The following is a 26,550-nucleotide window of genomic DNA, read 5'->3' on the forward strand; positions in this document are numbered from 1 at the left end:
AGTAAAATTCCCATGAGCTTAATATGATCACAAAGCGACGTGCCTCTGAAAAGAATCTCTGCTAAATAACGTTTATCATTACCCTTGCAGTAAACTTCATCCCATGCTCTTACTTTTGTCTTATATATTCTTCATCCCAGAGACAATATAAGTAGCAGCAAGGTCAATTTTTCTTCCTCAGGTTCATAGCCATTAGTTCCCAGTGCACAATCAGCCTCTGATCCATGGTTAAGCTGAGAGATTAGCACTCCAAACAGCACCCCACGTAACAGTCCTCAGACAACGTGCCAAAACGCTGCTCATGGTTAACCTATCGTTTGTCCCCACTCTGCTGGCATTTCCCATTTCTTTCAGTGCTCAGTAAATCCGACATGAGTCACCAGTATGATATGTAGCTGAACCGTGAACTAAGAAACAATAGGCAGAATATTGCTTTGGTGTCAATTAAAGTAGCCCCAAGCAAAATCAGTAATGCTCAATGCTAACCACATCACACCCCCATCCTGTGAATTGGTCCGAAATCTCGTTAATACCACACTTTTAACAAAGTTTATACTGCTTCATTATAGCATCATTTAAGACTTTGCCACTCTGGAAAGTTAATCTAGTACAACGTTTCAAGGATGACTTTTCTTCTCATTGATTTTCGACTCAATTTGTGCATCGACTACGGTGAGATAATGAGATTTATGACAGAGAATCAGTCTGTCGTTTAGATTGGAACAAATAAGTATCCCTGGTGTTGGAGATTGAAAGAAACAGTATTTCTCCACAGAGCTGCTTACGTTTGCCTTTATGAAGGTCCATCGTGTTCAAAATATTTGCCTGCTGGTGTGATTTTAAACAGGCTTTAATGCACGGAGTATAACTGAATGGAAATATTCTGTGTGCTACAGAACAGGACACACACATGTCTGCCCCTTTCATTGTGCACTAAGAATGATCAGAAAGGAAGGGAACGATACCTCTTCGCTTCCAAACGAATGGATTTCATGGAACAGACAGGGCATATAGTTAAGCCACTGGCTGGCTGAGTCCCTCCACTGCAGATTAATAGGTTAGTTTCATGTTGACCTTAGCTTTTGAGGAACAGTCGGTTTGATCCTCAGAGGTATTTGTTGTTTATACACAAGATGTGTTTCTATACCACCCAACATTTCTCAGTTCGGACGGGACATGAATAAATCCTCTCGACAATTTCATTGCTTTTTAATGAAAAATCTATAGGCCACAATATTATGTGGAGGTGGCACAGAATTTATGACGTGCCTCGGTATAATTAATTGTGTTTTTAATGTTATTGTGTGGCACATGCAGTCATTACGGTAATATTTATGAGCTAAACCCTCAGTCAATTTCAGACTTCCACTGTGGATGGAGTTCGATGATGGTTTTACTACCTGTATTCACCATTCTATACATTACGTGATGGTTTTTTCTGATTATTGGGTTAAAGAAACAATTGACACTAGCTTGACATGGAACATTCAGACAAAGAACCATCCATCCATCCATCCCTCACACAAACACTCAATACAATGCACACAATACAAATGGAGGCAGTGGTTCTGTTTTCAGTCCTGGAGGCTTAATTAGTCATGTTACAGATACTACTGCATATCTTTATATATGACATGTAATCTGGTATTTACTTAGCGCACTATTGCCATCAAAATCCCTATTCCCAGTTGTGGGACTCCACAGTTTTATGTACGTCACTTGGAAATAAATAAAATAATTGTGTAAAGTACTAGCTAAATTCTAGTATGTCCGATGCACGACAAGCTGTGTGCTTTTCTCATAATAATGAGGTGCCAGGGGTCTCTGCGGGGGGGTATGGGGACTCAGTAGACCGGAGAGCTGAATCGGTTGGCCGTCACATACATTTTTTGAGTTCCTTTTATTCATGATATGGAGCGTGTCACGCTGTCCTTGGTGACCACAGCAGTGACGACATAAGCGCGTGATGACATGCGCAAACCGCCCCACCGCACCCCCGACATCAGCGACACCCTAGGGGAGTCTACGTTAGCTGCAACGCCAAGCCACCATCAGGTGAGACACAGTTCATCGCGAGGTCTTCGACTGACATCAGAGGACGATCAGTATTTTGAAAAAAACTGCCAAGCAAATAAACAGATGGAGGAGGGCATGCTCTCTCTAAGTTTCCCAAATCGCTTGCGACTCACGTTGCAATGTGCCCCCCCCCCTGCCCATGAGCCAAAAAACACTTGCAAATTCCCAAGTCTGAGGGACACTTTTTTTTTTTGCAGTTTTTCTTCCATAAACTAATGACAGAGAATGACAAGCTTACGATGATTCAAAATGAGAGACATTTTCACTATCACACCTTAAAGAAGGTTAACACTGTGATCTTATAAAATATGCAGATGCGGGGGTAATTAATCACACCCACTTTAGAGTCAGACTGCACAGGCCTGTCCCTCGCTAAGTGATTCATTTTAATATGCTTTTCAGAAGTACAACTCACTCATCTCAACATTATTTCTGACATTAGGAAAAAAAATACTGAGCAATCTAGCTGAAAAATAAACGTACAAAATGACCCGGGGAGCAGCTGACAGGCTGCGGGTTCAAATCCCAGATTTCGTCTGAGTTTATGTGGGTTTCCTCCTTTAGCAGTCCAAGCAGTGAGTCAAACTGCTGCCACTGAATGTGACTCCTACAATGGACAGGCATCCAGTCTAGGGTGACCTAAGCCTCATGCCATGTGCTTCATGGGATACAGTGATACTGCAGAGGATGGATGGATGGATGGATGGTCAGACTAATGGTTTATTCAGCAAAAATTTGAGGAAACACCATGTAAATCACAATGAACTCTCCTGCTGATTTATTCAAACACCAAGCTCTTGTCATTCTAACATTAAAAGTGCATTATCACACTATCAGACACCTGTGTCTTTATGTCCAGTATGAAATCAGTATAGGCTACAGGTAATGCTTTTAAATGCAGGCTGGCCTCCCATCTAAGCTAAGCTGCATTATAAGTAATCGAGCGGCGTTCAAGGTGGCAAAGGCGCCCGATCGGCGGGTGATCTCCTCATAATTGGCTGCCGCACCATTGACTCCTCTCGCCTGTCACAGAGGAAGAAATAGGGACCAACAGACAGTCTAAATTTTGGGAGGGAGCAAAAATGTGAACTGTCGGCAGGGAGCTCGGAGGGAGCAAAAACGTGGACTGACTGTGGGTCCCCGAGGACCGGATTAGGAAACACTGCTCTAAGGTTTCCTGCTTTCTCTTTCCCGAAAGCACACGCTTATGGCAAGCAGGAGAGGAAGCCTTGCGTGAATCATGAGAAGCTCCCTCCGGCTCCCCGGGACATACCGAGAACTGAAGAGTCAGCCGATCAACTCGAGGAGGAGATGGAGGAGAGGACAGGGACGGGGAGGGAGGCGGGAAGAGTGGGACATTGAGGTTTCTACTGTTTCTCGTTTTTTTTGGAGGGGGGGTTGTTGTGGGTTGTGTATGCACTGCAGTGTTTTAAAAAGGCATTATTCTTTTTGTTCCACAAGGCCACATTTCTATACCATGTGGGCAGAAGAATTTTTATTATTTGTTGTTTTTGGCAAAATACAGGACTGCCAACACACCGGAGAAACTTTCTGAAAACTTGCATGCATACTTTCCTTAGTCGTGCTTTTTTTCTCTTTTTCGCTCTGGGTTTCCCATAGTTCTCTTTTACGAGATTCACACCCATTGGCTGCTGTATCATTGGCTAAGCTAACTCTTCACTTAACAGGCTACGGTCTACCTAACAGGGTCCGTAAAGGCTTTGGCTGGCCGGCTTGCAGCCTCGCACCTCCTGGGCGAGAAGTTTGCACGTCCTGCTTGTATCTGTGTGGGTTTCCTTTGGGTATACAAGGTGCCTTGAAATCAGCCATAGTGTGTGACAATGTTCATTGTGATGCACTGTAATTCCATTTGGATTGTCCCCTGAATCGTACCCAGGCCTTTCGGGGACAGACTCCCCGCACCTAAAAACCTGTCATGGCAGAGGGATGATAGTATAATTCCCTGTAGCCCAATCTCAGCATGTTCCTCCTTCATGACTTTTATCCATCACAAATCACACACTGGGAGCAGGACTGCCTTATATTCAGTATTCCTGAAATCTCAGGGTCCTATTTAAAATAAAACCGCAAAGTAATAACTGCAGACCCATTATAGAAGGTAATTACAGAATTAGCAAGCTTTACCACTAAATGCTTAAGGTTTTTTTTTGGGTCCCACAGGGATTGGGCCACATCTTCCTTTCTTTGTGGACAAAGTGATTCATGAAATTTAAGAACCAGGTCAGACGAATATATTGGCTGTACTGGTATAAGACCTCAGCACCACTGAAGGACGTGATGTTTTATGTTTCTGTGTTTGTACATCGTAGACTAATATATACATAAAACATTCAAGATAGTTGAAGGTGTTTCAAGTCTCTGTGGTCTCCTGTCAAGGGTCCCATTCTGATCCAGTCTAATAGATGCAGACACAGGACCAAACAGTAGAAGTGCGGCATGAAAAGGGACTTTAATCACAATTACAAATACAGAGGAACAGTGGTCACAAGTCAAAGCTCACTGACTGGGATAGATGGAGAGTTTAAAGGATAACTGCTAAACACCGTGAAACTAAAAGTAATTCTAAAGTTACCTAGAAGTCACCAAAGGATTGAATCAGCGTCTCTGTGACACAGTCTCAGCGAGAAACGCACATGGTGAGCTTCCCAAACCTGGATGGAATTCCAAAGTGTAAAGACACATAAGCTGCTGTAAGGATTACAAAACTGGGACCCATGGGAAGTGGAAGAATACTAAAATAGTCTGATCAGTCATCTTTCACCCCTTCTGGATGGGTTTACGTTTGGAGAACGCCAACAGCGTCTGCTGATCTGGGCAGTGACGTCTTGATAGTGTACCATTTGAGATCATCTTTTGGCATGGTGATGTTCCCATATTCCAGCACCAGTCACACTGCTAAGCAAATTCAAGAGCGGTTTCATAAAGCCCACTATGAAGTTAAATGCCTTGTATGCCCCCCCCCCCGCACCTGGTCTAGACATCATTCAACATTTCTGAAAGGGTCTGGAACCTTCCATAAGTATATTTTCACTTCCTTCATCCAGCTTCTCTACCTGAAGTATGGTTCAATATATTATTTCATATATACAGCAGTTCGAGACTGAAAGTGTTCTCAACGTCTAGGGTGGCCCTGCTTCCTTATACTCTTAAAGTTAATATTTTGTTAGGCGCTACTGTTTTTTCTGTTCTATCCGCAGTATAGATGAGTGAGAAACAAATGAATAGAAGCGTCGGCTGAGTAAATAAATGCAAATGTTAACTAAAGTCAGTTGATTTCAATGCTCTAGATAAGCTGAAATAGCAAAGGTCAAGAGGAAGAAATTCCAGTGAAATTAATGTTAATTGACATAATTAACAGTAAGATACGCAAATACTGTTCCCAAAATACATCCGCCACGCTGCTCTTTTGAATATTTTCTTTTTTTCTAGTTAGACATCTGCGTGTCTCTTTTTACAACCTGAACCTAAAATCCACTAATACAAGTTGATATAAATGTACTGCTTTCTAATTATAAGGTACATTTTAATTAAAACAATTAACAAGAAATCGAACTCCGACAGATTCCATTCATTCAAGAAAATTTACTGAAGCAGCCACTTAGTTCAAAGTATATACAAATGGTATATATAGATATAAACCATCCATCCATCCATCCATCCATCTATCCCTCACTTGTCCAGTACAGAGTCATAGTGACCCTGAACCCAATCTCCTGAAGTATATGATGCGAATCCATTGCAGGGCACTAAAACAGACTAATACCAACGTACATAAAAATATATGCTAATAATGAGAATTCTGTGATAAATATTAACCCCTGCCTGTCACGATAAATGGACGTTGATTGCACTAAAGGCCTCGATGCATGCAGTTCATGACCATGAGGCTGATGAGCTCTGCGGTGGGGAGTTCAGTCCATCACCCCCCCGCGGGCTCTCAAGCACCCACGTCAAGCCGAGCCACACTCTGGCATCACTGCTGGTTGAGAAAACTGTGGGTGTCGCATTAAAGGAATGATTGTGACGGGGCTCAAAATGCACTTTCCACACACGCTGTCATCTCCAGGGGCTGCTTTGTTGTTTCTGGGGCCCCCACTGAAAAAGGAACTCTGGGGCCTCCCCCCTCAGGTGTTTCAAACACTAAATAAATTGCTACGAGTACAGTCAGAAGATCACAGCTAGCTCACTGCTTCAGCGTCTGCTAAACAAGGAGTGTAGTGACTATTTTTGGCCAACAGGGGGCCCTGCACAAATGCATGGTTTGAGTGGTGGTAAATAGCTTTGTTGATCATCTTGCCTGCTCCTCTATAACCACAAACCGACCCTTGCTTGGAGTGCTTGTTTATTCTAAGTTTAAAGTTGGACTGGATCTGTTTCTGGCAAAAATTAGCCTGGTCCTGTAGTAATTATTACTTTCCACTTATAAAAAGTGTTAAAATACGCTGTGATTCTGGATACAGATGCTTTACTTTAAAATTAAAACCTTATCGACTTTGAATATTCTTCACCCTCAAGAGTGAGCAGAAACACATGGATGGAAATTCAAAACGCAGCATAACCCAGACAGCATCACCTCGGGGGAAACCGCTGATTACTGACAAAAAAAAAACAGACAAGCTCTGAAAGACCCAGAGGAAACGCAAACCTCTGTACCTACAGCGCATGAGGGCTGATGTCACGGCGACACCTCGAGTGCCGCAGCCGCAATTATGCATAACATGCAAGCCCATGTACCTACCGGTGGCCAGTACTCACGCCACAAGCATAGCTTAGGGTTACGTGGAGAAGCTGACCCTGCCCTACTGCCATCTGCTGACGCCGATGTTTGCACCCCCGTCTGTTTTGCATAGTGAGTGTATGATGAAAGATGATTTTACTGAAAACAGATAAACAACAAACAAACAAAAGAGCAAACAAACATGAAGCATACAAGTTTCCACTTGTATACCAAAAGACAAAAACATGTGGATAGGTAGACTGGTATCTCTATATGACGACGATGATGATGATTTCAATTATTATTATTATTATTATTGTTGTTGTTGTTCGTGTTGTTGAAATTTAATTTTTTCATTCTTATTGAAGTAAGAGGCATTAGACAAAACCTTCACTAATTTGAAAAGGATGAATGAATTAATTGCATAAGACAGAGCAGTTTGACATGCTTATGACGCACCTAGACCAGGAGTGGGCAGTCTTATCCGCAGAGGGCCGGTGTGTGTGCAGGTTTTTGGGATAACCTGTAGGTCAGCTGTTCTAACCCAGGAGTGAGGACTCTTCAGCCTGTAATTAGTAATCTAATTGGGTAGTTGCAGAAAAGTCACATACACAACGGCCCTTTCTGGATAGGACTGGCCGCCCCTGACCTAGACGGTCATGCAGATGGGCATACAGGTGCCAGCTTTTGACCTACTGAGCAGCTTAGTTCCTTGACTGAGGCGGCCCTTGTGAGAGAGCGAAACGCCCCCGTGCCCACGGCCCCCCCATTATGACAAGGCATGCCGAACACAGGCTTGCTTTCGCTTCAGCACTGGCTCGTCCTTCCAGCCCACTGCGGACACAAATATATATTACCTCCAAAAACTTTATTGACATAATCCTCATGTAGTGCAAATACAAACTGACAAAAAAATCAATAAGATTTTTCTAAATTCAACAATAAATTATGAAAACCGGCTAAATCTCTAGAAATCGTCGCAGTGGGTATTTTCAATGGAAATTATTTTAAACATAAACATGCTTTCTTGTAATTTCCTTAAAGGCTACAGTAATTTTGCAACAAAACATGATCGGTCATCTAAGTTTGTTAACTCATTGACTTCTAGACATCGAGCTCTGATTTTCTCTTGCTTGTTAGTGGATTATATTCTGTAGGTTTAATGCAGGCTTTAATGTAAGACATATACTCTATGTTTAATTGACACAAATTGTTTTTCCGACCTTTGATGACTGGATGCTGATCGGAGGACAATACAGCCATTAAATTAAACAGAGGTAGGCTAGCAGAAAACCATTAAAAATACCCCCTGAACATACATCCCTCCATCTTCTAAGAACTTCTCCAGTAAGGAACCACGTGGAAGCTGCTGACACCCTGGATGGGATGCTGGGCTTATTGCAAGGTCCCAGCTTTTTGTATAGCACTTGACCGTTTTCAGCCTTCCCAAAGAAAGCAGTGCGGGAGGTGAGCTATGCACAGCGCTGAATCTATAACCGGATGTAACACTGGACATTCGGCATTCAGCTGGGACGATCCACTGTTTATACAAATCTGTTGACAAAGGTTACACACCTCGACCCCAGCTTGTTCAGGCGCTCACACCTCACAAGACAACGCTGGCCTTGAGGGACAGCACGGTGCGAGGCCAGGCCTCCTCAGACCTCTTGCCGAGTTACTCAATTCAATTCAAAGGCTACGGATACCTTCAAACAACCAAAAAAAGATCTGATTTCAGCAGTGACTTGCATTCTCGGAAGCCAAGACTAACTTTTCAAGAATAATACTCAGTAAACTGCTTGATTGTACGGCTATGCATGCTAAAGAGATTGGGGTGTGGGGTCTCATGGGGAATTTGCCCATAAAGGAAGCCCGAAGATCTTCTGAAAACACAAGCGTAAAAAGATTGATTGTCAAGTATTCTAAGCAGGGACTGCGGCTTCTCTGCTGTCATCCGATAGACACAGATAGCTAGAGAATGGTGAATTAGCATGTCCCTGCACACAATAACAACATCTGGTTTATCTTCTAATTGCACATCTGGAGATTCAGAACTGCCATGAAATGCTTTTTGCCTCCCCTTCCCCAAACAGTCGCAGGTGATCATTTTAACAGGCTTTTCATAGCCACAGTATTAATGTGCACAAGTATGGCATGTTAGTAAAATGAAACACAGATAATAACTCCAGCCTGTAGGTGACAATGTGTAAAGGGTGTACAAAATCACAGTGACATAACTCAGAAGTATAGTAAGTACAGCTGGTAAGCATCTACCTGAATTCAGAGCCTAATGAACAAACGGAACTGAATTTTGCATTCTTTGAAGGACACTATCATCTCAGCAGTAAACACTGGATGAATTTAAGTAGGACCGCGTAGATTACAATCTCATCATCTCAGATGTCAAACAGCCTTTTTCTTTGTTTCAGGGATTAGTTAATCACATATCTATCAGTTAAGATGGGAAAATCCGGCAGCGGAATTCATAACGAGTGACAAGGAAAGGTGATTGTTGGAGAAATAAATCAAAACAAAACGTACATCAGATGATGTGTATAAAGCCGCCCCATCTGCCTAATTAAATTTGTAAAATAAAAATATAATTCTGACTCTTTCATATATACATTTTTGCTGTAAATCCACCGAAAACACAATGCAAAAATAACTACAAATCTAAAGCCCCTTTTTAAATATTTTAAATATATCAGGATACCCTGCGTGACAGTATTCTTATGCCCCCCCCCCCAAATTGATCAAACACTTTAATCAATTAGTACATTAAATCAATCACAAACAGTATTCTGTACTACATGTGCCAAAATGATCTGCTCACGGCTGTTAATGGCAGACAACGGGCAATTATTGGACTGTTGATGCAGTAAAATAGGGGATGTCTTAGGTCGTCCCCCTGCCATCAAGCGAAGCGAAAAAGCGAACGGCTACTGGGGCACGTACGACGAGTTTCTGAAGCATTGCCGGCAGGGAGGGAGGGAGGTCCCCCGGGAGCAGAAACACCACGAGCCGCGTGCCAGTGGGAAACAGCACCAAGTGATACCAGTCCACAAACACCAGCCTTGGATGACATTAGTTCATGAGCAGGACTGTCAGAGAGCATTGCCTTCAACGTGGAAAGCAGGCCATGAGACCCTTACCCTGACCCCCGGGGGGTGGGGGGTGTATATCGCAGGTATTTTCCCCTCCGAAAAAGAATAGCACATATGACACTGTACTTTAACCTCCGAAAAGTGCAGAATGAGCCGTATACCACCTTATAATAATGTCCCATGAATAATATACTTAGATATGAATCATCTATTATACCATTATACTGAAGAACATTAAATAGATATGTATAAAATCCCATAAAGAAAAAAAAAGAAATGACGTATTTTAGGGAGGGTAACCTTTTCCTGCAAAATACATTAAGCCCAAGTTCTCACACAACAACATGGTTAGCAAGACACGGTGGGATCTGGTAGAAAGCGGCTAATCTTGGTTTAACCTCAGCTGCCACCAACACTGATGTTTGACATTTATGTTAAACACAAGGGACATCATTACATTTCCAGTAGGCCCCTGGCCTATGCCCTGAGGACATTAACGGCCCAAGCCAGCTCTGCCAGGTGTGTTAAATTATCCCCCACATATTTTTAATATTTTAGCACAATTATTCCTTCCTGTCTGAATATGAAATCACAGTTGACCCTTTCATTTCCGGATACAAAAATGCAGCCGAAAATAATCACTGTAGCATTTATGAGACAACCTTCATCCCTTCTTCTATTCATCCAAATTCCATTACTGTTTATACAGTACTGCCAATCTCTCTTTTCTGTGAATCCATAATAAATACACAGAATAATTATTATAGTGCTACAGCTATAATCAGAACATGACAATGATTAGCAAAACCTTAAAAACCTGACCTAGGCAGAAACAAAGAGGTACAATATATAACAGAATAAACATGCTTTAAGAGACCTAAAAATAATTATACAAAAGGACTCTATGTAATGAGGATCTCTCATTATAAGAATTCTTTCTGTTCTGTACTATCTCAGAGTAGTGTCCTTTATTAATCTCTGACCCTGAAAGGGACGCGTTTCCATGAGACCTTCAAAAGACCTAACACCGCACCTTGGTTATGAAACATTTAGAAGTGCATATGAGAACATCAGCGGAACTCGCAGGAATTGTAGACAGGAACTACAAACACTTGCTTAGGGAAACGGAATGACAGTCTTAACTGTATGAACTAACTGTCAATCCACTGACTGGCATGTAGAAAGAGCAGCCAATCAGATCCAAAAGGACGGAATATGGGATGAGACGTGTCCCTTTTTACTGACAGGATGTGAATGGTTGTACTATGAATACTTATCTCTTTCCTCGATGTGGCATCAGGATTTCGTCAATCTTTATTTAGTCCTTGTGAATTATCTTGTCACGATCAGCTACAGGCTCAGACCATTCATAGATATTCTCCTCTACACTCACGGCCATTAACAACTTCTTAGAAACAAATTCTGTGTACATAGTTTTTTTCCCCCTAATTTTTGCATAAATTCCTCAGCAGCTCATGCTATGCACTGCGAGATCAAATAGGGAAAATTAGTTGTTCTCACACGGAAATTACCAGTGTTTGAACACATGCAAATAAATTCAAAGCTAAGTATAGCTAATATGCTGGAAATTGTGATGTAGGCCGTCTCAAAATCATTTCTCATTAGCATTACTTATATAAATTCAGTAAGCTTCCTTTTAATGTTAACTACAAATTCTGAGTAATTGTGAGCTAAGGGATACCAGAAAAGATTACTTCAAATCTTTTATGATGAATATAAAAAACAAAATGTTAATGACACATTAAGGATTACCATCTGTACACAATACCAATTACGCTCTGAACTAGATGTCGTCACTATATCAAGAGTTGGATAATCCTCACAAAACTTTCTTGCTCACGCCAGGTGCACTATCCCTTGGAAATCTGTCTTATCTTTATCATTGATCAACTTGTGTTTAAGTCTCCCAAGGTGACCACTGGTCAGTCTATAAGATCACAACAGAGGTTTAGGCGGATGAAAGGCCTGAGGTAGACTGCAATAATATACTACGTTTGGTCTGTTGGGCTGTAAGTTTCATTTCATCCAGTTGTGTAAAACTGTGGCCAGCCTGGAATAATTCAATTCTATTTTCCATTGATGTGGTGATGTCACATTTCTTCAGAAGGTGATTAAAGCGATCCCGCAAATCAGCTCCATCGACAGCTACCCGTACCCAGCTCTGCTGCCAAAGAAGCCTTACTGTTTTGTACTCAGTAAAGCACCCTGCTGGATGCCTTTGTGAAAAGTCCTCGACAAGTTTCTGTCCAAGTTTGCGGATATCCAGCAAAACTTTGCAACAGTAAAAGAATGTGGTTGCAGGTAACAAATATCTACATTGCAATTAAAGAGTATTGGAGGATGGAGGCCTCTGATGGTAACAGTCACATGTCTTGTTTCCACCAACATGGAGCTGGTGCTGGTAATGGTGCCGGTGCTGGGCTGGTTCTCATTTGGTGCTTTTTGAGAACCTGTCTGTGTTTCCACTGGTTTCAAAAAAGAACAGAACAAAAATGTTATGTAGGTACATGTAAGTAATGTAAAGGTTCATATGTATTCTGCTTTTTGGATTTATTTTGATCTGTTTTGGATTTTAAGTTTTCATAACCTGCTGAACCAAAAAAAAAAGTTTTCAGAGTATGACTCTTTGCGCTCTGTCTCTATCGCCTGTATCCACTTTTGTTTTTCTAAAGGCTCCCCCATCTGTGTAAGTGAGTTTATTCTAACTCGCCGTTTTTCACCTGTCCTTTTAAGGATCGCACGATAAAAGAGTCGGCTAAAAATTGAACTTTGCTGTCCGCCTCAGGATCTCTTCACCACATCAGCACCACAATATTTTATTTATTGGACCTATGGCATATTTATCATTTATTATTAAATCTGGCCACCAAATTGATCTTTCGGTTTCCACAGGATAAAAAAATGATGTAATGTTATTCCGCTAATAAGTTGGCTAGCTGTTTCACCACCATCACTGGTGATAATAGACAAAACTATACTGGTTATGGATTGAATTTTCCAGGTATGCGGCAGGTTTGGACGTGACAGCCCGTCCCGCTTTTGCTGACGTTGCGGTTACAAATTCTCAGACCAGCTTTTCTGTAGAGCCGTGCTGGAACCATTTTTTCTGGAAATGCACGGAACCAGTTCCAGTTTGGGAAAGAGTCCAGCACCAGCTCCAGTACTGCATTGGTGGAGGCAACAGTCAGCTTAATACCCTGTTTTATTTGTCCATCCCCGCTTCTCTCACCAAGACACCCTGCTTGGGGCTACATCTCAGTCTGACACCGTGTGCCGATAGTCAGCTGGTGCCCCCTGTAGACACTGTCATCTCAGCTTGAAAAATAAACCCCCACTTGATGGTTTCAGTTTGAAGCACCAATACTTCCGAGTCGAAACTCTAATGCACCCGCAATCTACCATGCAGGGTTTAGGGTGAGACCTAAACGGGAATTAGAGGCCTGCCCATATAAGAACAGATGGCTGCACCTTAACTTCCCTTCTTTTTTGTTTGCTTACCTTTGATGAATACAGTAGTTTGCCTTCAATCACGCTTTTCCCCATTTTGTTCTTATATTGAACTGTATAAATGGATAAAAGGCTTAGACAAAAATGTGAGGCATTGTAATCAATCTAGATGAGCATGAACAAGAGAAAATAAATCACAATAATAACAACAAAGGTATAACTAAAATATCTCACTAATACCAATTGCCATTTTAAGGGACCTGTAATGACCTGTAGTTTATATTCATCACAAGTGCATGAAGGGAAAATAAACCCTTAACGGTATTTTTTTTTTCTCCGTAACTTTTGCCACACTGGAAAAACGGCTCCTTTCCAGCTGTGAGTTTCCCGTCCCGTCGGGAACAACTGAATTTTCCACCAGACCAGTTGGTGACAAACAAATTGCTCTGTCATTTCCTTTGGCGTTATCTACAGAGGGCTCTGCCACCGTTGCCTTGGAGCTCCAGTCTGGCAAGATCTCCTTGCCAGGAGAAGGTGGCCCAGAGGAGGGAATAGGGGGAGGATTAACCATTCCTTAAGAAGAGTCAACGACTCATTGAAGCCGTGCTGGACTGGCGTCTCCAGCTCCGCCACAGTCACTCCAGAATTGTAGCTCTCACTCAGCATCACGCTCAGATTTACACCAATCACCTGCTCATCCTACAGCTAGGGTGGTGACCTCAACCATCTGAACGAATCACGTGATCGCAAAGCGGCCAATTCCCAAAAAATGACGACTCTGCTGAGTGCAGAAGATGTTCAAAGGAGACCCCTGAAGCACCTTTTAGCCGCAGTCTGACTGAACCTCAGCAATCAAGCCCTCCTCACAGAGTGGCTCGTCCAATCAGAGACTGTGTTCCATTCTGAATGATGGGATACTTATGAAGTGTCTCCTAACTGGATCTGTAATTTAATGCTCCCCTGAGCTATAACATTACCTGTATTCTTATTTTTACACTACTTCCAATCCCAAGTGACTTGCAACTTCACTGAACTTGTTCAAATTGCAGACAATGGGCAAACGCAGCACACAAACTTTACTTCTATCAGTATTCTGCAAACGCTACTCTCTTAGAATGACCCTTGACCCCTGTCCGTGTTAGTCCGTGCTAAGCAGAACAATCACCCCTTCAGAAGCACGAAGCTACAAAGGACATCAAGATTACAGCCCTCTGAGTTTCTTGTACATAATTTCACTTTTGTTAATGATTTATAAACTTTTTTCAGTCTCGGAATCGAGCACGACCAGAACGCAATCAATACCTGCTAATGCAAATCCACAAAAAAGGCACTTTCATTTAATTTAAACCCTAGAACATCATTAAAGCTGTATTGAACAGAATCTCCCTTTTTTCAGAGCTACTAGGATTCCCCATCCAAGCTCCGATGAACATGAAAATGTGGATCAATGGGCACTATAATGTCAGTTCCCCTGCCAGCCCGGATCTCCCTTGCAGACAGGAGTGAAATTGATGAGGCCCCGGACAGTGGCTGATGCTCTGCTGTGAGCCGATAAACAAACCTCACTCTTAAATTAGCCAGTCTGCTGGACTTACAGCAAGGCATCAGCATGATTATCATATGCTGTCTCATCCAAGATGGCGAGCATATTATAAATGATGTGAGCTGGGGACTGAGCAGAGACGTCTGCTGGCTGCAGCCCAAGTCCAGCCGAGACTGAGAAGGCGGAGGCAGCACCCCCGCCCCACAATCCCCTGCCCCCTCATGACACCGTCTCCGGAACGATCCGCGACACCGGAGCTACATCGGGTACCGAAGGCCATCGTTCGTGAAATGAGCAGACAGGTCAATGCGCGTATTCTTGGAACTCATATTATTATCCAAGACGGGAAAAAAAGAACAATGAGAATCATGGATGGTGAAGCCATTTATTATCATGCCGTTGTAGGAAAGTAGAAGTTGAACTAAAAAGGAATAATTACAGAAATAACGGGCAGCTCTTCCTGTGACCAGTAAACAAGACGTGACTTACGATGGCGAATGAGGAAGCTATCGGCCACCATGGAGCCTTGTTCATATACATCCCAGGTCAGCGCTGACTGGGGGAGTTTAAAGTTCTTCAAACCACTGACTAGCTGAGATACAGACTCTCCTCCTGCACATCTCATGGCATCGCCATAACAACTGGAATAGATTTCGTTTTTTAAATAAAGAAGAAAAAAAAACAGACAGGGAATTGAAAGGGATTTTCAATAGTTATCCTAAGAGGGTTATTTGTCTTTCTGCGTGTGATCATGATAACCCCCCTGCATCGCACTGTAATGTTTAGACAGCTGATCTGACCCAGGATCAGCTGGTGCACGGCGGGCAATTGGCATGCAAGGTGGTCTCTGGCTCTCTGCTGGGGCTCTTTCCGTGGTACTTATGCATTGTTTTGCTCTGCTGGAATCCTACACCCACCTCTTGCTCCCCACAGTCTGTCTTGGCATTATAGCTCTATCATGTGCTGGTGGGGGGTGAATGGGGGGGGGGGGGGGTGCTGACAGGCCTAGAGCTGCCTCTGTGCACTGCGCTGATTAATTTGAAGAGACTGGGGGGAAATAACAATAAGTGTGCCCCCACCTCCCCCATGCACCCCCACAACACGGCTCTCTCCATGAGGCAGCCCCAGACCTGCGACAGGTGACCTCGCGCCTGCCCCCGATTGGCTCCGCCCCCATCCTGCCCCTCAGGTTTCTGGCTCCGTGGCAGAAGCACACCAGGATGCCCCCGTATGGCTGCTGACAGATCCTGTTGATTCCATCCATTCTCTACTGATTGAAACCCTTTTTTTTTTTTTTTGTTTGTTCAGCCCGACCAGCTAACATATTGATTTCTTTTCTTCTCTGTTGTCAAAAACAGAGATGAAAGAGGACCTGGGGAGCAGTGGTAGAATTATTCCGGAACGTTCTAGATGGGAGCCGCAACCCAGCTGGATGCGTGGCCGGGGAGAAAGCGATGGCAATGAGAGAAATGGATGCATGTTCTTCTTCGGCCAAGGTTCATCAGCGGGCGGCACGGCAGCATCGCCCATCCGCCGCTGGGGGTTTGAATGATGACCCCCAGCTCTGAACATGAGGAGATCACGTGGCCACCCAGGGGCACCATGTGATGGGCTGGCATCCCGTTCAGGGTGTCTCCTGCCTGGTACAGGCTCACGCTCACTGCCCCCTGTACTGCATAGGCGGTTGAATAACAGATGAGTGCTATACGTGCTGTTCTTTGGGCGGTTCTGTGTGGGGGTGGGTATGCTTTTATCACGCCCCCTCTGCCCTCCCCATCCCCTCTTTCTCTGCCTTTGCATGCACACAGGACCCTACCTTTCCCTACTTTTCTTTCCCCGAACTTTGCTTCCAAGCTTCCAAGCTGAGGCCGCCCTGGTCAGCAAGCTAGCAAGATTAAGTAGATATTGAGCTGAACAGCATCGCCCACCATTAATCTTGTTGTCCGAACTCGGCATTATACCACACAAACTCTAAATTAAAGAGCACCACAATACCCAAACCCTTGCCTTTCTTCCCCCAATCATCTCAAACATAAATCTACCAGGAAAAGAAACAAACCGCTCTTAAAACATTTGATTTAGGGAGCCGGAACATCCGTGGCGATAACGGCGGCTCGAATTACCTTCCCTAGGACAGAGACGAATGCGTCGTCGTGTCTGAAAGCTACAGAGGAAATGCTGAAGGTCCAAATCTCAGAAATGGCTCAGCGAATGATGGCCGACAAAGGCGAGATGATTCCCTCAATGTCAGCGACATGCAGGGTCTCCTCTGGTGTTTCATGGCAGTGGATGACAAACTGGAAATGGCTCCTCTGGCTTTGGGGGGGGTTCCCCAAAGATATGCAATATTCCCTGTGAATAATGGCATCAAGAATTATGCCACCCACCTGTTTTTTTACCTCCTGTTTGTACATTATGTATATATTTACCGCTAAGTCTATGGATAGCTCACGGTTGGCATAATTTTCATGGTGAATAACAAATATATAGAAATATAGATGGCAGAGTGCCACAGCAGGTGGCAGGGGGGCCTCGCACCTCTAGGCTTATGGGATTGATTGCCGCCCCCAGCTCTATGTTTATTTGCAACTACTGCCTGTGTTTCATGGGTTTTCTCTGGTCTCCTCCCACGGTCAAAAGATTTGATGTCTCAAAACTGCCTATAATGGGTAAGCATGTGCCTTGTGATGGACTGGCATCCCTTCCAGTGTGTTCCCTTGAATGGAACCCCGTGCTTCCTGTGACAGGCATACTGTGACCCTGCACTGGATAGCCAGTTAAGGGAAAGGGACTGATACATAAAACATGAGACCAAAAAGCTTTGGGCAACTGAAACAATGAGGAGTAAAAATGGTGCCATGTATTGCTGGGATCCAATGATTCTGATCACTCATAGAGAGGTGAGATACTTAAATAGCATAAAAGCTTATAAGGTCATTAAAACCATCTGGCTGAACAGGTGAGGAAAGGGGTGTTATGCTGCTTTCTGACACTGCAGCAGATTTGGCGTCTGCATTCGTGATTGAAGGTACTGGATGAGCTCCTGTCTGCTTTGTGGGCCAGTAAGCGTCTATCCAAGCAGCTGTTCCTTATTAAAGCAGAAGGATGGGCCCTATCGTTCCCGAGACGCAACCTGTAAACAGATCCCCTTGATAGGGACATTAGAACCATCGGCTAGAAGTCCTAGCGGCCATTCTCTACAAAGTATCAGGCCAAAAACTTGACCTGTGACCCTTTCACACACGCAGCTTAGACATAAATGCATTGGATGGCACAGCGGCTCAGTGGGAAGCACTGTTGCCTCACACCTGCAGGCTTGGCAGTCACTCCCCAGGCCCAGCTCTGTGGGTGTTTTCCTGTTCTCACTATTTTTTGGTGGGTTTTTCCACCACAGTGCAAAGAAATTGAATCTATGTCACTAAATTGCCCTTATTGTGCACTCAGTAATCAATAGCCAGGGAGTTCCCTGCTAGTGTGCCCATTGCATGCTGGGAAACGCTCTCCGTGACCCTACCTAGGATAAACGTTTATGAACGGATACAAACTGAATAGCGGCCAGCAAAACACACACCAGCCTCATTCCCACTCCTGTACGCCTGGCTTTCACCCAGTAAAACAGCCCGTATTGCTAAGGCTGCACCTATCTTTGCGTCATTCTCTGTAAAACTGTGAGAAAAACAACGGCAACGGCCACCCGCCAGCTGGGCTGTCCCACTGCCATCCAGATGGCACAATGAGTGACAACCGCTACCTAAAACAGCACAAGGAGCGCAGCCGGGTCGTGTGGTAATGATACCCCCCCGTATGTCGCCTTAACAGCTGTGCTTACCACCCCCAGCCCAAAGCACACCTCCCCTGGCATCCACTCCCGTGCAGAGACACGTCTATAAATTCCTGACCAAGCTTCCCCCAGGTAGCGCCCAGTTGAATTGCATTATATCTTTTAGATTGGTGGGGGGGGGGGGGGTGAATGTCAAACGGCCTTGAGCCTCATCTTCACTCCTTTCTTCCTCAAAACAAAGACACGGCTGCCGCCGGCCCCCTTCCCCACCTGCTAAAAAATCTCCACGTTACGTTGATCTTGGTGAAGCTGGCCTCCTGTTATCTGCTAGATATGAATGCAGAGCCCTGGCTTTTTCTCCAAGGCAGGGTAATTAAAAAGAAAGATGAATAACTTCAGCTGGTCATCATGCTTTTATCTCACATCATGCTTTGTTTCCTGCAGACCAGCGACGACGCCCACAATGCTAAGGGAAAATCTACTCTGACAGACAACCTATTCAAATGTAGAAACAGCCTTTGCTGTGTGTTAAATGCAATGCTGTTGCACATTGGTTATTGTGCATCTATCCCTCTTCCATGCTGCAGCCAAGCCTGGAGTCTATCCCAGGGAGCAGAGGACTCAATTCAGAGGAACATCCTGGATGGGATGGCAGTATGTCAGGGAGCCACATCACGGAGAAAATCCACATGAAACACAGGGAGAACAAACACACACACACACACACACACACACACACACACACACACACGTCAGGTATACCTATCCTTATAGGGCCCGCTCATTCACTTCTATGGGAAAAATGCTAATGCTAACTATGACAACCTTAACCCCTACAGCCCTAACCATAACCATAAGTAACCAAGCAAAATACAAGAGTTTTTGCATTTTAAGTTTTTTCACCGTTTTTTTATAAAATAGAGTTTTCTCTAAAAATGGATATTTATCACGTTATGGGGACATTAGGATAAGGATAGGTCTACCCGCTCGCATTCATACACACACACACACACACACACATACACACACTGCTATTTTTATCTTTGTGGGGACCCTCTATTCATTTCAATTGACAGTAATCCCAACTAACCCTAACCTTAACCACAAGTAAATAAACAAAACATACAAGACTTTTGGATATCAGTTTTTTGATTGCAGACACAGTTTTTTAGATTATTGAACCGCAGAAATGTCCCCACAAGGGTAAAAGTGCCAGTACATTTGGTTCCCACCACACTGTAGTATATACAAATACACACACAGCCCTGGAAATGCAAGGCTATACTGCACCTCCTCCCTGCCTCTCTTTTCAAAATGCTGCAGATTGTTTTTGGGGTGTTTTTGGAATTGAAAGGAAAACTTTTTTGTTTCATTTTTATAGCTGTTTCATACCATTGACAACTCTGAAATTGCCCCAAAAATCTGTGGTCAGTTATAATTGGCCATGCATCCACATTGCTCTAAGCTGAGAGAGATGAACTGCTTTTTTTAAGGGCTTTTTGAGGTATGGTTTGTGTGACAGTAACAGCTTTCAGAAATGTGCTTTATTACGTCAAGGATACACAAACCAAACATGTCATCTTCAAGACAAATTAGAAATAGCTACCAATCTGCAACAAAGTATGCCTTTTAACAAAGAAGAGGTGAACAACAGTGCACTCACAGCTAGAGTGAAAAAGATGGAAAAGATGAGAAGTTCCACATGAAATTTCACAGAAACTTTCACGTAGGATTCTAATCCCTTGCAGGACACATTCAAGCCCTCCCACAATCGCGATGAGCAATTGGAAGATGGATGGATGGATCTTAATTTATGGCTTTTTTTGTCAAAGGAGTTCCTCATTTGAAATTTCTAGTACAGAAAAACACAAAAAATCCTTTCGACTGATAAATTCCGCCGTATGGACGTAATGGGGCGACTATCCGACTGCCTTAATGCAGTGGCTCTTCGCTCACACCGAAAGGCCGAATTCCCCTCTCTGCCGCTGGCATGCATCACTGTCACCGCAGGCCTTCAAGTCGAGCATCTAGCGTGTTTCAGGCTCTCCGATATGTCTAATTTGCACTAATAGACTGCATGTGGGCGAGAATAAAACAAGCAGAGAACGCTGTGACATGAGAGCGCCGGGCTGTCGTTGAGGCGACCCAGTTACGTAGCAGCAAGCGCCACATCTCCTGCTTTATTCATTTGGCCTCTTTCGGCTGACAGCAAACGAACTTGCATCGGTGTTTAAGCCGTTATGGCATCAGGCCACAGCAATATTGTTTTTAAGATCAGAAATCATCTGCCTCGGATTGCCTTCAAACTCCAGCAGTCCGCCTGTTTAATGTCGTGCTAAGCATTTAATTTCTCAGACAAACCACAGGACAAAAAAAGGGTGCTTAGTTGAATCCACCTTAAATGCCAGAATGGAAGGGCTAATCAAAAAATAATCACTGCAGCATCACTGTGCTTCTTCTGGTCGGGGATTGTCTGATTCTACCCAAGATTCCCTGCACCGCCCGGTGCAGCTAGTGATGCTAAACCCAGGGATGCTGGATGAGGTTCCGGGGGCCCAGACGTGAAAAGGGGAGCGGGAACACGCCAACAGTGTGGAGGAGGGGGCTCAGGCATGGATAGGGGAGCGGGAACACGCCAGCGGTGTGGGGGAGGGGGGCCAGGCATGGATAGGGGAGCGGGAACACGCCAGCGGTGTGGGGGAGGGGGGCCAGGCATGGATAGGGGAGCGGGAACACGCCAACAGTATGGAGGAGGGGGCTCAGGCATGGATAGGGGAGCGGGAACACGCCAGCGGTGTGGGGGAGGGGGGCCAGGCATGGATAGGGGAGCGGGAACACGCCAGCGGTGTGGGGGAGGGGGGCCAGGCATGGATAGGGGAGCGGGAACACGCCAACAGTATGGAGGAGGGGGCTCAGGCATGGATAGGGGAGCGGGAACACGCCAGCGGTGTGGGGGAGGGGGGCCAGGCATGGATAGGGGAGCAGGAACACGCCAACGGTGTGGAGGAGGGGGCTCAGGCATGGATAGGGGAGCGGGAACACGCCAACGGTGTGGAGGAGGGGGCTCAGGCATGGATAGGGGAGCGGGAACACGCCAACGGTGTGGGGGAGGGGGGCCAGGCATGGATAGGGGAGCGGGAACACGCCAACGGTGTGGGGGAGGGGGCTCAGGCATGGATAGGGGAGCGGGAACACGCCAACGGTGTGGGGGAGGGGGGCCAGGCATGGATAGGGGAGCGGGAACACGCCAGCGGTGTGGGGGAGGGGGGCCAGGCATGGATAGGGGAGCGGGAACACGCCAACGGTGTGGAGGAGGGGGCTCAGGCATGGATAGGGGACCGGGAACACGCCAACGGTGTGGAGGAGGGGGCTCAGGCATGGATAGGGGAGCGGGAACACGCCAACGGTGTGGGGGAGGGGGGCCAGGCATGGATAGGGGAGCGGGAACACGCCAACGGTGTGGGGGAGGGGGCTCAGGCATGGATAGGGGAGCGGGAACACGCCAACGGTGTGGGGGAGGGGGGCCAGGCATGGATAGGGGAGCGGGAACACGCCAACAGTATGGAGGAGGGGGCTCAGGCGTGGATAGGGGAGCGGGAACACGCCAGCGGTGTGGGGGAGGGGGGCCAGGCTGAGCTTGTGTCTGGGAGGCTGGCATTTTGAGCTCCACCGCTGAAAATACCTGGCAGCTTAACAGACCTACCACACTGAACATACCGCCTGTGTGTGTGGGCACGCGTGTGTGTGTGGGCACGCGTGTGTGTGTGGGCACGCGTGTGTGTGTGGGCACGCCTGTGTGTGTGGGCACGCGTGTGTGTGTGTGGGCACGCCTGTGTGTGTGGGCGCGTGCACATGTGTGGGCTAGCAAACGTCCCGAAGAGCTGACATCCACTGTTCGAAATGCATTTTTATCAACCTACATCACTCCCAACACAACACGTGTTTACAGCGCGAGCCGGTTTAATATGCTTTTTCCTGCATTCCACATCAACACTTCAGCAAACACCCCCCCCCCCCCCATGTACTGCCATCTGGTTCGATATGGTTACAAAACAAGGCACAGACACAGATGGTGACACTCATTACTATGCCAATATACAATTAAATTTCTTATCTGTTATCGCTGTTTCATTGGATCGCGAAAACAATTTTTAAAAATTTTAATTCATAATCGCAAGTGAAATCGCAACATTTCTCCCAGGCGGATGGAGGCAGTAAGGACGAAATGCCGTGTTACTTTGCCTGTAAAGGAATTTCGAAGGCTTTCTAAATAGCTATGCAGCGCTCTTATTTTGAAGCACTTCACCCCTGAATCACACATGCATGGCTCCCGAATGCCTCTAAGGGTCCCTCCTTAGGGCCCAGTAGTTAGGGAGAGCCCCAGCACGGGCCTCTTCTGCCAGCAGGCCCTTTCTCGTAGGAGGACCACGGCCCAGTGCCTAATGCATTGACCCGGCAGGCCTCCCTGTGCCGGTGCCTCCAATCACCTCCATTAGCGCCGCGATGCGACGCTGCGCGATCAGACGTTCCAGGGAGCTTTGCAGGCAGCGGCATGGCCGCAATGCGCATTTCAGCGGACTCACAGAGCCAGGAATTCTATCACCATTGTTATTACGATGATTGTCAATCAGGGTTGCCAACTCTCACACATCTGGCGTGACCCTCACGCTTCCAGACTCTCACAGTCACGCGAGATATCTTACGGAAAATCTCCCTTATTCCATTAAAAACCTAAAATTAGATACGTCAAAAGCCCTGGGGTAGTTTGCAAACCATACAGGCTATTTACTAGTCAAAAAAACGAATACATACATGTAAATGCGTGTACAGACTTGAAAATCTCACGCTAGCCGGTTGTGCGAAGTTGGCAAACCTGTCGTTAACGTTACGTAAAAATTACATTAAGACAAAATCCACTTATCTAGTAGGGGTTCATAAACTAGGAGAGAATCCCAACAAGACGGGGGAACAATGTTACTCATCTATCGCAGGGTAAACACACTCACACAAAGACAATCATTTATCTGCTTACATTCTTTTGGGTCTGCGGGAGAAAAACCACCCAATGTAACGTATCTATTGCGATCTGCAAAGGCATGGAGAGGAACATGGAAATTCATTGCAGAAAGTCCCGGGTGAGAATCACACCCACAACCCCAGGGCTGTGAGGTTACAACATCACTCAGTGAACCAAACAGAATCCAATCACATTTCAGGCAAAAACTTAAACCGCATTGTCATCGCCGAATGATATCCAGCCGATGAAGAAAAGCACTGGCTGTAAAACCAAGCATTTCGTTTGAAATGCCTGTAATAAAAATCCACAGCTATTGAAGTATGACCTATTATTTGTTGATCAAAATAGGAGGTGCAGGCTAAGTCCTTTAAAACCAATTTTTACAGTCTAAAAATTGCAGGGACCTGACAGTGTGAAATACCGAATGACTTTCGCACAGATTCCTCTCAGTAAGAAATACTAGTGCAGTTCTGGGATAGCTGTGCTCACTCAGAGCACCAATGTAAGGTGCCACAGGCAACATACAAGTCTTACCGAAACATTATCTGAACAGCTTAACAGTGCGATTATAATTTATAATGTGCCACACTCTTGCTTTATTTTAAAAGCTGTTGTCCTCCACATATGACACTGTAGTTTTTCTAGGCTTTTAGGTAAAAAAACACATTGTTTTCTGCATACATTAGAATGCCATATATAGAAAAAAAAACGTAGTGCGATCGAATGTTAAGAAAACTTGTGGTTGTTATTCTACCGGAGTGAAAGGAAAAAGCCCGGCATGAGTACATTTAAGTCAATTATAGCGGCACTCACTCAACACGATACTCCCAATAAGGAGGTGACTCCTCCACGCTTAGCCGCTGTGCCTCATCCATCTTTCTTGTCGTTTAATTGGTTTCGGGGTTCGCGCGTCTACCGAAACCTGTTGATCGAGTCACCTGTAAAGTCGTTACTCATCTTCAGCACCGGAAACCAACACACGTTGACTAGTGTGGCCAACTAACACACGCACACAGATAGACACACACGCCGCACGTCTGTTATTCAGTGAAACGGCTGCTATTGATACACTGCATTTCAGTGTTTTGTGATGGGTTCGGGGAAGTGGGTGATTCCTCATAAAGGGAGGAAGGAGAGCGGAAAGGGAGGAGAGGAGGGGCACATAGCCGGAGAAGCCACACGTTAACACCCATCAACACAGAGCGTTAGCTAGCTGGGTCCCCCGTGCAGAGAAGATGGCGGAATGTCCCGCTCCGCGGAGCACAGAGAGGGCAGCCCCAGGCAGCCGCATGGGGATTCCCCCAGCCTCTGCCGAGCTTCCCAGGTCGCTCCTGTAATTCTCTGACTTGCATTTCCCATTAGAGGGACAGTGGTACCTTGGGGAACGGCAAACAGACCAGGAAGTGCGTTTGATTGGTGCACACTATGTGACATCAGCGAACCAGAGAGGTACAGTGTGGTGGGAACAAACAGTAAAATTATTTTGAGTGTATTTTTCTGACTTTGCTATGAGGTGCTAGATACTGTCAAAGGAGGAATTACACCAATAATACAACAATGATAACCATGTATGATTCTGGATTTACTATTGCTGTTGACCTCCCAGCATTTCCTTACATATTTTCAGAGTAGTTTTACTTTACTTTATGTTGTACCCCATACACACTTTTTAGGGCTGCTTTGCATCAGCATGTGTTGTTTGGGGTTGTTAAATGTTATAGTTCAGCTAAAAGCTCAGAAAAGACCCCCTTCGGTTATCCAAGGTGGGGGCACCACCTACAGCAGAGATTAGTCATCAGTAGAGCTGCAGCATCTTAAAAGCCTTTACCCAGCTGGGGAGCACTGGCTGCCCCCCCCCCGAGGCTATTCCCATACCGCTATGCAGTGCAGAAGTCAGTGCAGCAGAGTGCAGGTCGGGGTTACAAAAAGTAAGGAAAAATATGTATATATTATAATATTTAGATGGACATCAATAAACCTTTATTCTATAAGGTTTTTTTTTGGAGCTCTGCTAAGCAGTGGGTGAGGGCCACAGGTAACAGGTGACCCCTAACCTCTGAGCCCTGTTACATAAATAATACCCCCCCCCCCCCATTCATGGAGTTGGATGGTCCTGAAAACCAGACACGTGACCTCAGCTGTCTGTTAATCACTCAGTGGCAGCTGTCTGACTGCCAACTGATTGATGCATTGGACAAAAGGCTCTGCTAAGTATGTAAATGTAAGAGAGAAAATAGAACACAGAAGCTTACCCATCTCTGAACAAATACAGTCATGGTGCAAGTAAACACCAGCTTGGTTAATTTACTCTAAGGGGCACCCACTGTGAACAAATTAGACTTTGCGATTTAACCTGCTCCCATTCTAGTTGCTTGTTGAAATAGTACTTAATTGCTGTTTCTTGGTAACATTTTTAATTGTCTTATCATTACGGCTGCCCTTTCATCTCACCGGGAAACACAATGGTAATTGACCACTACTTTCATGACCAATTAACAGGCAATTAACAATAAGAAGGTCGGCCATCGATGATGAGCGGGAAATGATGGCATGGCGTCTGACCCCAGCTGCCCGCATTTGCTGGGGGTCGCAGGGGGCCACGCATGGCGCGCTTCCATCTTCCCAGCCGCAATAAATGCTGTCAGCGCATTACAATGCGATTTGTGGGCAGAGGAATGGGCCGCTTCTGTCACCATACTTTCAGCATCCGTGCAATTTTCACACCTCGTCGATATAAAAAGTAAAGACCATCCATCCTGGTCCAGCGATATGTGCCACATTAGCTGCACCCTCACAACGGCAAACGTCGGGCTAAACAATAGA

The 26,550-nt window shown here is 45.2% G+C and overlaps 1 protein-coding gene across 5 annotated transcripts in view; it reads right to left on the reverse strand.

Annotated features, from left to right (window-relative positions):
* Positions 1-26,550, reverse strand: part of LOC111851372 (cell adhesion molecule 2) — a 228,815-nt gene that overhangs the window by 99,299 nt on the left and 102,966 nt on the right. The window lies entirely within an intron of this gene.

This window comes from Paramormyrops kingsleyae, chromosome 17 (assembly GCF_048594095.1).
Source record: "Paramormyrops kingsleyae isolate MSU_618 chromosome 17, PKINGS_0.4, whole genome shotgun sequence".
Lineage (NCBI taxonomy): Eukaryota > Metazoa > Chordata > Actinopteri > Osteoglossiformes > Mormyridae > Paramormyrops > Paramormyrops kingsleyae.